The sequence below is a fragment of the Carcharodon carcharias genome, chromosome 8, assembly GCF_017639515.1.
Source record: "Carcharodon carcharias isolate sCarCar2 chromosome 8, sCarCar2.pri, whole genome shotgun sequence".
Taxonomy (NCBI): Eukaryota; Metazoa; Chordata; class Chondrichthyes; order Lamniformes; family Lamnidae; genus Carcharodon; species Carcharodon carcharias.
In genome coordinates this window covers 115,979,014-115,991,781 of record NC_054474.1, presented here as the reverse complement: position 1 = coordinate 115,991,781, position 12,768 = coordinate 115,979,014, and positions in this window count along the sequence as shown.

Genomic DNA, 12,768 nt, shown 5'->3' with positions numbered 1-12,768 from the left:
TGTTACTCTGTGCAGCATGTGGAACTGATGTCACTATGTGCAGCATGTGGAACTGATGTTACTGTGCGCAGCATGTAGAACAGATGTTACTGTGTGCAGCATGTGGAACTGATGTTACTGTGTGCAGCATGTGGTAATGATGTTGCAGCGTGCAGCATGTTTAACTGATGTTACATTGTGCAGCAGGTGGAACTGATGTTCCTGTGTGCAGAATGTGGAACTGATGTTACAGTGTGCAGCATGAGGAACGGATGTTAAAGTTTGTAGCCTGTGGAAATAATTTTGCACTGTGTAACCTGTAGAAATGATGTTAGAGTGTGCAGCATGTGGAACTGATGTTACAGTGTTCAGCACGTGGAACTTATGTTCCTGTGTGCAGAATGTGGAACTGATGTTACTGAGTGCAGCATGTGGAACTGATGTTACAGTGTGCAGCATGTGGAACTGATGTTACAGTGTTCAGCACGTGGAACTTATTTTCCTGTGTGCAGAATGTGGAACTGATGTTACTGAGTGTAGCATGTGGAACTGATGTTACAGTGTGCAGCATGTGGAACTGATGTTACAAAGTGCAGCCTGTGGAACTGATGTTACAATGTGCAGCCCATGGTACTGATGTTGCAGTGTGCAGCATGTGGAACTGATGTTACAGTGAGCAGCATGTGGAAATGATGTTCCTGTGTGCAGCATGTGGAACTGAGGTTACTGTGCGCAGCATGTGGAACTAATGTTAAAGTGTGCAGCATGTGGAACTGAGGTTACTGTGTGCAGCATTAAAAACTGATGTTACTGTGTGCAGTCTGTGGAACTGATGTTAAATTGTGCAGCATGTGGAACTGATGTCACTGTGTGCAACATGTCGAATTGATGTTCCTGTGTGCATCATGTGGAATTGATGTTGCAGTGTGCAGCATGTGGAAATGATGTTCCTGTGTGCAGCATGTGGAACAGATGTTACTGTGTGCAGCCTGTGGAACTGAGGATACTGTGTGCAGCATGTGGTACTGATGTTGCAGCGTGCAGCATGTGGAACTGATGTTACATTGTGCATCAGGTGGAACTGATGTTCCTGTTTGCAAGATGTGGAATTGATGTTACAGTGTGCAGCATGAGAAACGGATGTTAAAGGTTGTAGCCTGTGGAAATAATTTTGCACTGTGCAACCTGTAGAAATGATGTTACAGTGTGCAGCCTGTGGAACTGATGTTACAGTGTTCAGCACGTGGAACTTATGTTCCTGTGTGCAGCATGTGGAACTGATGTTACAGTGTGCAGCATGTGGAAATGATGTTCCTGTGTGCAGCCTGTGGAACTGATGTTCCTGTGTGCAGCATGAGGTACTGATGTTACAAATTGCAGCCTGTGGAACTGAAGTTACACTGTGCAGCCTGTGGTACCGATGTCACAGTGTGCAGACTGTCGAACTGATGTTAGAGTGTGCAGCATGAGGAGCTGATGTTAAATTGTGCGGCAAGGGGAACTGATGTTACAATGTGCAGTCTGTGCAAAGGATGTCAAAGTGTGCAACCTCTGGAAGTGATGTTACAGTGTGCAGCTTGTGGACCTTATGTTGCAGTGTGCAAACTATGTAATACATTTTGATTTGTGCAGCCTGTGCAACTGATGTTAAAGTTACAGCCTGTGGAAATAATTTTGCAGTGTGCAACCTGTGAAAATGATGTTACAGTTTGCAGCCTGTGGAACTGATGTTGCAGTGTGCAGCATGTGGAACTGATGTTAGAGTGTGCAGTATGTGGAAATGATGATCCTGTGTGCAGCATGTGTAACTGATGTACCTGTGTGCAGCATGTGGAACTGATGTTATAGTGTGCATCATTTGGAATTGATGTTCGTGTGTGCAGCATGTGGAACTGATGTTACTGTGAGCAGCATGTGGAACTAATATTACAGCGTGCAGCACGTGGAACTGATGTTACATTGTGCAGCATGTGGAACTGATGTTACTGTGAGCCGCATGTGGAACTGATATTACAGTGTGAAGCACGTGGAACTGATGTTACTGTGAGCAGCTTGTGTAACTGATGTTACTCTGTGCAGCCTGTGGTACCGATGTCACAGTGTGCAGCCTGTGGAAATGATGTTATATTGTGCAGCCTGTGTAATGATTTTACAGTGTGCGGCATGTGGCACTGATGTTACATTGTGCAGCAAGTGGAACTGATGTTACAGTGTGCAGCTTGTTCAATGGATGTCAAAGTGTGCAACCTCTTGAAGTGATGTTACAGTGTGCAGCTTGTAGAAATGATGTGACTGAGTGCAGCATGTTGAACTGATGTTACTGTGTGCGGCATGTGGAACTGACATTACTGTGTGCAGTATGTGGAACTGATGTAACAGTGTGCAGCCTGTGGAACTGATGTTACTGTGTGCAGCATGTGGAACTGACATTACTGAGTGCAGCATGTGGAACTGATGTTATAGTGTGCAGCATGTGGAACTAATGTTACAGTGTGCAGCATGTGGAACTGATGTTACAGTGTGGAGCATGTGGACCTTATGTTGCAGTGTACAATCTATGTAATTCATTTTGCATTGTGCAGCCTGTGCAACTGATGTTAAATTTGCTGCCTGTGGAAATGATGTTATATTGTGCAGTCTGTGGAACGATTTTAGAGTGTGTGGCATGTGGCACTGATGTTATATTGTGCAGCCTGTGGAACTGATGTTATAATGTGCAGCATGAGGAACTGATGTTAAAGTTTGCAGCCTGTGGAAAAACTTTTTCAGGCTGCAACCTGTAGAAATGATGTTACAGTGTGCAGCCTGTGGAAATGATGTTACAGTGTGCACCATGTGGAACTGATGTTAATGAGTGCAGCATGTGGAAATGATGTTACAGTGTGCAGCATGTGGAAATGATGTTCCTGTGTGCAGCATGTTGAACTGATGTTACTGTGTGCAGCATGTGGAACTGATGTTACTGTGTGCAGCATGCGGAACTGATGTTACAAATTGCAGCATGTGGAACTGAAGTTACACTGTGCAGCCTGTGGTACCGATGTCACAGTGTGCAGCCTGTGGAGCTGATGTCACAGTGTGCAGTCTGTGCAATGGATGTCAAAGTGTACAGACTCTGGAAGTGATGTTACAGTGTGCAGCTTGTGGACCTTACGTTGCAGTGTGCAAACTATGTAATTCATTTTGCTTTGTGCAGCCTGTGCAACTGATGTTAAATTTACAGCCTGTGGAAATAATTTTGCAGTGTGCAACCTGTGAAAATGATGTTAATATGTGCAGCATGAGGAGCTGATGTTACATTGTGCAGAAAGTGGAACTTATGTTCCAATGTGCAACCTGTGGAACTGATGTTACAGTGTGCAACCCGTGGAACTGATGTTGCAGTGTGCACTGTGTGGAACTGGTGTTACAGTGTGCAGCATGTGGAAATGATGTTCCTGTGTGCAGCATGTGGAACTGATGTTACTGTGTGCAGCCTGTGGTACCGATGTCACAGTGTGCAGCATGTGGAACTGATGTTACAGTGTGCAGCATGAGGAGCTGATGTTACATTGTGCAGCAAGTGGAACTGATGTTCCTGTGTGCATTCTGTGCAATGGATGTTACAGTGTGCAGCATGTGGAAATGATGTTCCTGTGTGCAGCATGTTGAACTGATGTTACTGTGTGCAGCCTGTGGAACTGATGTTACTGTGTGCAGCATGCGGAACTGATGTTACAAATTGCAGCATGTGGAACTGAAGTTACACTGTGCAGCCTGTGGTACCGATGTCACAGTGTGCAGCCTGTGGAATTGAAGTTACAATGTGCAGCTTGTGGACCTTACGCTGCAGTGTGCAAACTATGTAATTCATTTTGCTTTGTGGAGCCTGTGCAACTGATGTTAAAGTTACAGCCTGTGAAAATGATGTTACAGCTTGCAGCCTGTGGAACTGTTGTTACAATGTGCAGCATGTGGAAATGAAGTTCCTGTGTGCAGCATGGGTAACTGATGTTTCTTTGTGCAGCATGTGGAACTGATGTCACTGTGTGCAGCCTGTGGAACTGAGGTTACTGTGTGCAGCATGAAGAACTGATGTCACTGTGTGCAGCATGTCGAATTGATGTTCCTGTGTGCAGCCTATGGAACTGAAGTTACAGTGTGCAGCATGTGGAACTGATGTCACTGTGTGCAGCATGCGGTACTGATTTTACAGCGTGCAGCATGTGGAACTAATGTTCCAGCTTGCAGCCTGTGGAACTGAGGTTACTGTGTGCAGCATGTGGTTCTGATGTTCCTTTGTGCAGCATGTGGAACTGATGTTACTGTGTGCAGCCTGTGGAACTGAGGTTACTGTGTGCAGCATGAAGAACTGATGTTACAGTGTGCAGCCGGTGGAACTGTTGTTACAGTGTGCAGCATGTGGAACTGACATTACTGAGTGCAGCATGTGGAACTGATGTTACTGTGTGCAGCATGTGGAACTGATATTACAGTGTGGAGCATGTGGACCTTAAGTTGCAGTGTACAATCTATGTAATTCATTTTCCATTGTGCAGCCTGGGCAACTGATGCTAAAGTTTGCTGCCTGTAGAAATGATGTTATATTGTCCAGCTTGTGTAATGATTTTACAGTGTGCGGCATGTGGCACTGATGTTACATTGTGCAGCTTTAAGAACTGCTGTTACTGTGTGTAGCCAGTGGAACTGATGTTACAATGTGCAGCATGTGGAACTGATGTCACTGTGTGCAGCAAGTCGAATTGATGCTCCTTTGTGCATCATGTGGAACTGATGTTACAGTGTGCAGCATGTGGAACTGATGTTACAGTGTGCAACATGTGGAACTGATGTTACTGTGTGCAGCATGTGGAATTGATGTTCCTGTGTGCAGAAGATGGAACTGATGTTACTGTGTGCAGCAGGTGGAACTGATGTTACTGTGAGCAGCATGTGGAACTGATGTTTCAGTGTGCAGCATGTGGAACTGATGTTGGAATGTGCAGCACATGGAACTGATGTTACATTGTGCAGCATATGGAACTGATGTTCCTGTGTGCAGCATATAGAACTGATGTTACAGTGTGCAGCATGAGGAACTGATGATAAAGTTTGTAGCCTGTGGAAATAATTTTGCAGTGTGCAGCCTGTGGAACTGAAGTTACACTGTGCAGCCTGTGGTTCCGATGTCACAGTGTGCAGCCTGTGGAACTGATGTTACAGTGTGCAGCATGAGGAGCTGATGTTACATTGTGCAGCAAGTGGAACTTATTTTACAGTGTGCAGCCTGTGTAATGGATGTCAAAGTGTGCAACCTCTGGAAGTGATGTTACAGTGTGCAGCCTGTGGAAATGATGTTACTGAGTGCAGCATCTGGTACTGATGTTACTGTGTGCAGCATCTGGTACTGATGTTTCTTAGTGCAGCATGTGGAACTGACATTACTGTGTGCAGCATGTGGAACTGATTTTACTGTGTGCAGCATGTGGAACTGATTTTACTGTGTGCAGCATGTGGAACTGATATTACAGTGTGGAGCAATTGGACCTTATGTTGCATTGTACAATCTATGTAATCATTTTGCATTGTGCAGCCTGTGCAACTGATGTTAAATTTTGCTGCCTGTGGAAATGATGTTATATTGTTCCGCCTGTGTAATGATTTTAAAGAATGCTGCATGTGGCACTGATGTTACATTGTGCAGCCTGTGGAACTGATGTTATACTGTGCAGCATGAGGTACTGATGTTAAGGTTTGCAGCCTGTGGAAATAATTTTGCAGTGTGCAACCTGTAGAAATGGTGCTACAGTGTGCAGCCTGTAGAACTGATGTTACAATGTGCAGGCCATGGCACTGATGTTCCTGTGTGCAGCATGTGGAACTGATGTCACTGAGTGCAGCATGTGGAACTGATGTTATAGTGTGCAGCATGTGGAATTGATGTTCCTGTGTGCAGCATGTGGAACTGATGTTAATGTGAGCAGCATGTGGAACTGATGTTACAGTGTGGAGCATGTGGACCATATGTTGCAGTGTACAATCTATGTAATTCATTTTGCATTGTGCAGCCTGTGCAACTGATGTTAAAGTTTGCTGCCTGTGGAAATGATGTTACATTGTGCAGCCTGTGGAACTGATGTTATAATGTGCAGCATGAGGAACTGATGTTAAAGTTTGCAACCCGTGGAAATAATTTTGCAGTGTAACTGATGTTACAATGTGCAACCCGTGGAACTGATGTTGCAGTGTGCAGCATGTGGAACTGATGTTACAGTGTGTAGCATGTGGAAATGGTATTCCTGCGTGCAGCATGTGTATCTGATGTTACAGTGTGCAGCATGTGGAACTGATGTTACTGTGTGCAGCATGAAGAACTAACGTTACTGTGTGCAGCCTGTGGAACTGATGTTACAATACGCAGCATATGGAATAGATGTCACTGTGTGCAGCATGTGGAACTGATGTTACTGTGTGCAGCATGTGGTACTGATGTTGCAGCGTGCAGCATGTGGAACTGATGTTACATTGTGCATCAGGTGGAACTGATGTTCCTGTTTGCAAGATGTGGAATTGATGTTACAGTGTGCAGCATGAGAAACGGATGTTAAAGTTTGTAGCCTGTGGAAATAATTTTGCTCTGTGCAACCTGTAGAAATGATGTTACAGTGTGCAGCCTGTGGAACTGATGTTACAGTGTTCAGCACTTGGAACTTATGTTCCTGTGTGCAGAATGTGGAACTGATGTTACTGAGTGCAGCATGTGGAACTGATGTTACAGTGTGCAGCACGTGGAACTTATGTTCTTGTGTGCAGCATGTGGAAATGATGTTCCTGTGTGCAGCATGTGGAACTGATGTTACTGTGTGCAGCCTGTGGAACTGATGTTACTGTGTGCAGCATGAGGAACTGATGTTACAAATTGCAGCCTGTGGAACTAAAGTTACACTGTGCAGCCTGTGGTACCGATGTCACAGTGTGCAGACTGTCGAAATGATGTTACAGTGTGCAGCATGAGGAGGTGATGTTACATTGTGTGGCAAGGGGAACTGATGTTACCGTTTGCAGTCTGTGCAACGGATGTCAAAAGTGTGCAACCTCTGGAATTGATGTTACAGTGTGCAGCTTGTGGACCTTACGTTGCAGTGTGCAAACTATGTAAATCATTTTGCTTTGTGCAGCCTGTGCAACTGATGTTAAATTTACAGCCTGTGGAAATAATTTTGCAGTGTGCAACCTGTGAATATGATGATACAGTTTGCAGCCTGTGGAACTGATGTTACACTGTGTGGCCCATGGAAGTTATGTTACAAGGTGCAGCCTGTGGAACTGATGTTACAATGTGCAGCCCAAGGTACTGATGTTGCAGTGTGCAGCATGTGGAACTGATGTTACAGTGTGCAGCATGTGGAAATGATGTTCCTAAGTGCAGCATGTGTAACTGATGATCCTGTGTGCAGCATGAAAAACTGATGTTACTGTGTGCAGCCTGTGGAACTGATGTTACAGTGTGCAGCATGTGGAACTGATGTCACTGTGTGCAACATGTCGAATTGATGTTCCTGTGTGCATCATGTGGAATTGATGTTGCAGTGTGCAGCATGTGGAAATGATGTTCCTGTGTGCAGCATGTGGAACTGATGTTACTGTGTGCAGCCTGTGGAACTGAGGTTACTGTGTGCAGCATGTGGAACTGATGTTACAAACTGCAGCCTGTGGAACTGAAGTTACTGTGTGCAGCATGAGGAACTGATGTTATAGTGTGCAGCATGTGGAACTAATGTTACAGTGTGCAGCATGTGGAACTGATGTTACACTGTGGAGCATGTGGACCTTATGTTGCAGTGTACAATCTATGTAATTCATTTTGCATTGTGCAGCCTGTGCAACTGAAGTTAAATTTGCTGCCTGTGGAAATGATGTTATATTGTGCAGTCTGTGGAACGATTTTAGAGTGTGTGGCATGTGGCACTGATGTTATATTGTGCAGCCTGTGGAACTGATGTTATAATGTGCAGCATGAGGAACTGATGTTAAAGTTTGCAGCCTGTGGAAAAACTTTTTCAGGCTGCAACCTGTAGAAATGATGTTAAAGTGTGCAGCCTGTGGAAATGATGTTACAGTGTGCACCATGTGGAACTGATGTTAATGAGTGCAGCATGTGGAAATGATGTTACAGTGTGCAGCATGTGGAAATGATGTTCCTGTGTGCAGCATGTTGAACTGATGTTACTGTGTGCAGCCTGTGGAACTGATGTTACTGTGTGCAGCATGCGGAACTGATGTTACAAATTGCAGCATGTGGAACTGAAGTTACACTGTGCAGCCTGTGGTACCGATGTCACAGTGTGCAGCCTGTGGAGCTGATGTTACAGTGTGCAGTCTGTGCAATGGATGTCAAAGTGTACAGACTCTGGAAGTGATGTTACAGTGTGCAGCTTGTGGACCTTACGTTGCAGTGTGCAAACTATGTAATTCATTTTGCTTTGTGCAGCCTGTGCAACTGATGTTAAATTTACAGCCTGTGGAAATAATTTTGCAGTGTGCAACCTGTGAAAATGATGTTAATATGTGCAGCATGAGGAGCTGATGTTACATTGTGCAGAAAGTGGAACTTATGTTCCAATGTGCAACCTGTGGAACTGATGTTACAGTGTGCAACCCGTGGAACTGATGTTGCAGTGTGCACTGTGTGGAACTGGTGTTACAGTGTGCAGCATGTGGAAATGATGTTCCTGTGTGCAGCATGTGGAACTGATGTTACAGTGTGCAGCATGAGGAGCTGATGTTACATTGTGCAGCAAGTGGAACTGATGTTCCTGTGTGCATTCTGTGCAATGGATGTCAAAGTGTGCAACCTCTGGAATTGAAGTTACAATGTGCAGCTTGTGGACCTTACGCTGCAGTGTGCAAACTATGTAATTCATTTTGCTTTGTGGAGCCTGTGCAACTGATGTTAAAGTTACAGCCTGTGAAAATGATGTTACAGCTTGCAGCCTGTGGAACTGTTGTTACAATGTGCAGCATGTGGAAATGAAGTTCCTGTGTGCAGCATGGGTAACTGATGTTCCTTTGTGCAGCATGTGGAACTGATGTTACTCTGTGCAGCCTGTGGAACTGAGGTTACTGTGTGCAGCATGAAGAACTGATGTCACTGTGTGCAGCATGTCGAATTGATGTTCCTGTGTGCAGCCTATGGAACTGAAGTTACAGTGTGCAGCATGTGGAACTGATGTCACTGTGTGCAGCATGCGGTACTGATTTTACAGCGTGCAGCATGTGGAACTAATGTTCCAGCTTGCAGCCTGTGGAACTGAGGTTACTGTGTGCAGCATGTGGTTCTGATGTTCCTTTGTGCAGCATGTGGAACTGATGTTACTGTGTGCAGCCTGTGGAACTGAGGTTACTGTGTGCAGCATGAAGAACTGATGTTACAGTGTGCAGCCGGTGGTACTGTTGTTACAGTGTGCAGCATGTGGAACTGACATTACTGAGTGCAGCATGTGGAACTGATGTTACTGTGTGCAGCATGTGGAACTGATATTACAGTGTGGAGCATGTGGACCTTAAGTTGCAGTGTACAATCTATGTAATTCATTTTCCATTGTGCAGCCTGGGCAACTGATGCTAAAGTTTGCTGCCTGTAGAAATGATGTTATATTGTCCAGCTTGTGTAATGATTTTACAGTGTGCGGCATGTGGCACTGATGTTACATTGTGCAGCTTTAAGAACTGCTGTTACTGTGTGTAGCCAGTGGAACTGATGTTACAATGTGCAGCATGTGGAACTGATGTCACTGTGTGCAGCAAGTCGAATTGATGCTCCTTTGTGCATCATGTGGAACTGATGTTACAGTGTGCAACATGTGGAACTGATGTCACTGTGTGCAGCATGTCGAATTGATGCTCCTGTGTGCAACATGTGGAACTGATGTTACAGTGTGCAGCATGTGGAATTGATGTTCCTGTGTGCCGAAGTTGGAACTGATGTTACTGTGTGCAGCAGGTGGAACTGATGTTCGTGTGTGCAGCATGTGGAACTGATGTTACTGTGAGCAGCATGTGGAACTAATATTACAGCGTGCAGCACGTGGAACTGATGTTACATTGTGCAGCATGTGGAACTGATGTTACTGTGAGCAGCATGTGGAACTGATATTACAGTGTGAAGCACGTGGAACTGATGTTACTGTGAGCAGCTTGTGTAACTGATGTTACTCTGTGCAGCCTGTGGTACCGATGTCACAGTGTGCAGCCTGTGGAAATGATGTTATATTGTGCAGCCTGTGTAATGATTTTACAGTGTGCGGCATGTGGCACTGATGTTACATTGTGCAGCAAGTGGAACTGATGTTACAGTGTGCAGCTTGTTCAATGGATGTCAAAGTGTGCAACCTCTTGAAGTGATGTTACAGTGTGCAGCTTGTAGAAATGATGTGACTGAGTGCAGCATGTTGAACTGGTGTTACTGTGTGCGGCATGTGGAACTGACATTACTGTGTGCAGTATGTGGAACTGATGTAACAGTGTGCAGCCTGTGGAACTGATGTTACTGTGTGCAGCATGTGGAACTGACATTACTGAGTGCAGCATGTGGAACTGATGTTATAGTGTGCAGCATGTGGAACTAATGTTACAGTGTGCAGCATGTGGAACTGATGTTACAGTGTGGAGCATGTGGACCTTATGTTGCAGTGTACAATCTATGTAATTCATTTTGCATTGTGCAGCCTGTGCAACTGATGTTAAATTTGCTGCCTGTGGAAATGATGTTATATTGTGCAGTCTGTGGAACGATTTTAGAGTGTGTGGCATGTGGCACTGATGTTATATTGTGCAGCCTGTGGAACTGATGTTATAATGTGCAGCATGAGGAACTGATGTTAAAGTTTGCAGCCTGTGGAAAAACTTTTTCAGGCTGCAACCTGTAGAAATGATGTTACAGTGTGCAGCCTGTGGAAATGATGTTACAGTGTGCACCATGTGGAACTGATGTTAATGAGTGCAGCATGTGGAAATGATGTTACAGTGTGCAGCATGTGGAAATGATGTTCCTGTGTGCAGCATGTTGAACTGATGTTACTGTGTGCAGCCTGTGGAACTGATGTTACTGTGTGCAGCATGCGGAACTGATGTTACAAATTGCAGCATGTGGAACTGAAGTTACACTGTGCAGCCTGTGGTACCGATGTCACAGTGTGCAGCCTGTGGAGCTGATGTCACAGTGTGCAGTCTGTGCAATGGATGTCAAAGTGTACAGACTCTGGAAGTGATGTTACAGTGTGCAGCTTGTGGACCTTACGTTGCAGTGTGCAAACTATGTAATTCATTTTGCTTTGTGCAGCCTGTGCAACTGATGTTAAATTTACAGCCTGTGGAAATAATTTTGCAGTGTGCAACCTGTGAAAATGATGTTAATATGTGCAGCATGAGGAGCTGATGTTACATTGTGCAGAAAGTGGAACTTATGTTCCAATGTGCAACCTGTGGAACTGATGTTACAGTGTGCAACCCGTGGAACTGATGTTGCAGTGTGCACTGTGTGGAACTGGTGTTACAGTGTGCAGCATGTGGAAATGATGTTCCTGTGTGCAGCATGTGGAACTGATGTTACTGTGTGCAGCCTGTGGTACCGATGTCACAGTGTGCAGCATGTGGAACTGATGTTACAGTGTGCAGCATGAGGAGCTGATGTTACATTGTGCAGCAAGTGGAACTGATGTTCCTGTGTGCATTCTGTGCAATGGATGTCAAAGTGTGCAACCTCTGGAATTGAAGTTACAATGTGCAGCTTGTGGACCTTACGCTGCAGTGTGCAAACTATGTAATTCATTTTGCTTTGTGGAGCCTGTGCAACTGATGTTAAAGTTACAGCCTGTGAAAATGATGTTACAGCTTGCAGCCTGTGGAACTGTTGTTACAATGTGCAGCATGTGGAAATGAAGTTCCTGTGTGCAGCATGTGGAACTGATGTTACTGTGTGCAGCCTGTGGTACCGATGTCACAGTGTGCAGCATGTGGAACTGATGTTACAGTGTGCAGCATGAGGAGCTGATGTTACATTGTGCAGCAAGTGGAACTGATGTTCCTGTGTGCATTCTGTGCAATGGATGTCAAAGTGTGCAACCTCTGGAATTGAAGTTACAATGTGCAGCTTGTGGACCTTACGCTGCAGTGTGCAAACTATGTAATTCATTTTGCTTTGTGGAGCCTGTGCAACTGATGTTAAAGTTACAGCCTGTGGAAATAACTTTGCAGTGTGCAACCCGTGAAAATGATGTTACAGCTTGCAGCCTGTGGAACTGTTGTTACAATGTGCAGCATGTGGAAATGAAGTTCCTGTGTGCAGCATGGGTAACTGATGTTCCTTTGTGCAGCATGTGGAACTGATGTTACTGTGTGCAGCCTGTGGAACTGAGGTTACTGTGTGCAGCATGAAGAACTGATGTCACTGTGTGCAGCATGTCGAATTGATGTTCCTGTGTGCAGCCTATGGAACTGAAGTTACAGTGTGCAGCATGTGGAACTGATGTCACTGTGTGCAGCATGCGGTACTGATTTTACAGCGTGCAGCATGTGGAACTAATGTTCCAGCTTGCAGCCTGTGGAACTGAGGTTACTGTGTGCAGCATGTGGTTCTGATGTTCCTTTGTGCAGCATGTGGAACTGATGTTACTGTGTGCAGCCTGTGGAACTGAGGTTACTGTGTGCAGCATGAAGAACTGATGTTACAGTGTGCAGCCGGTGGAACTGTTGTTACAGTGTGCAGCATGTGGAACTGACATTACTGAGTGCAGCATGTGGAACTGATGT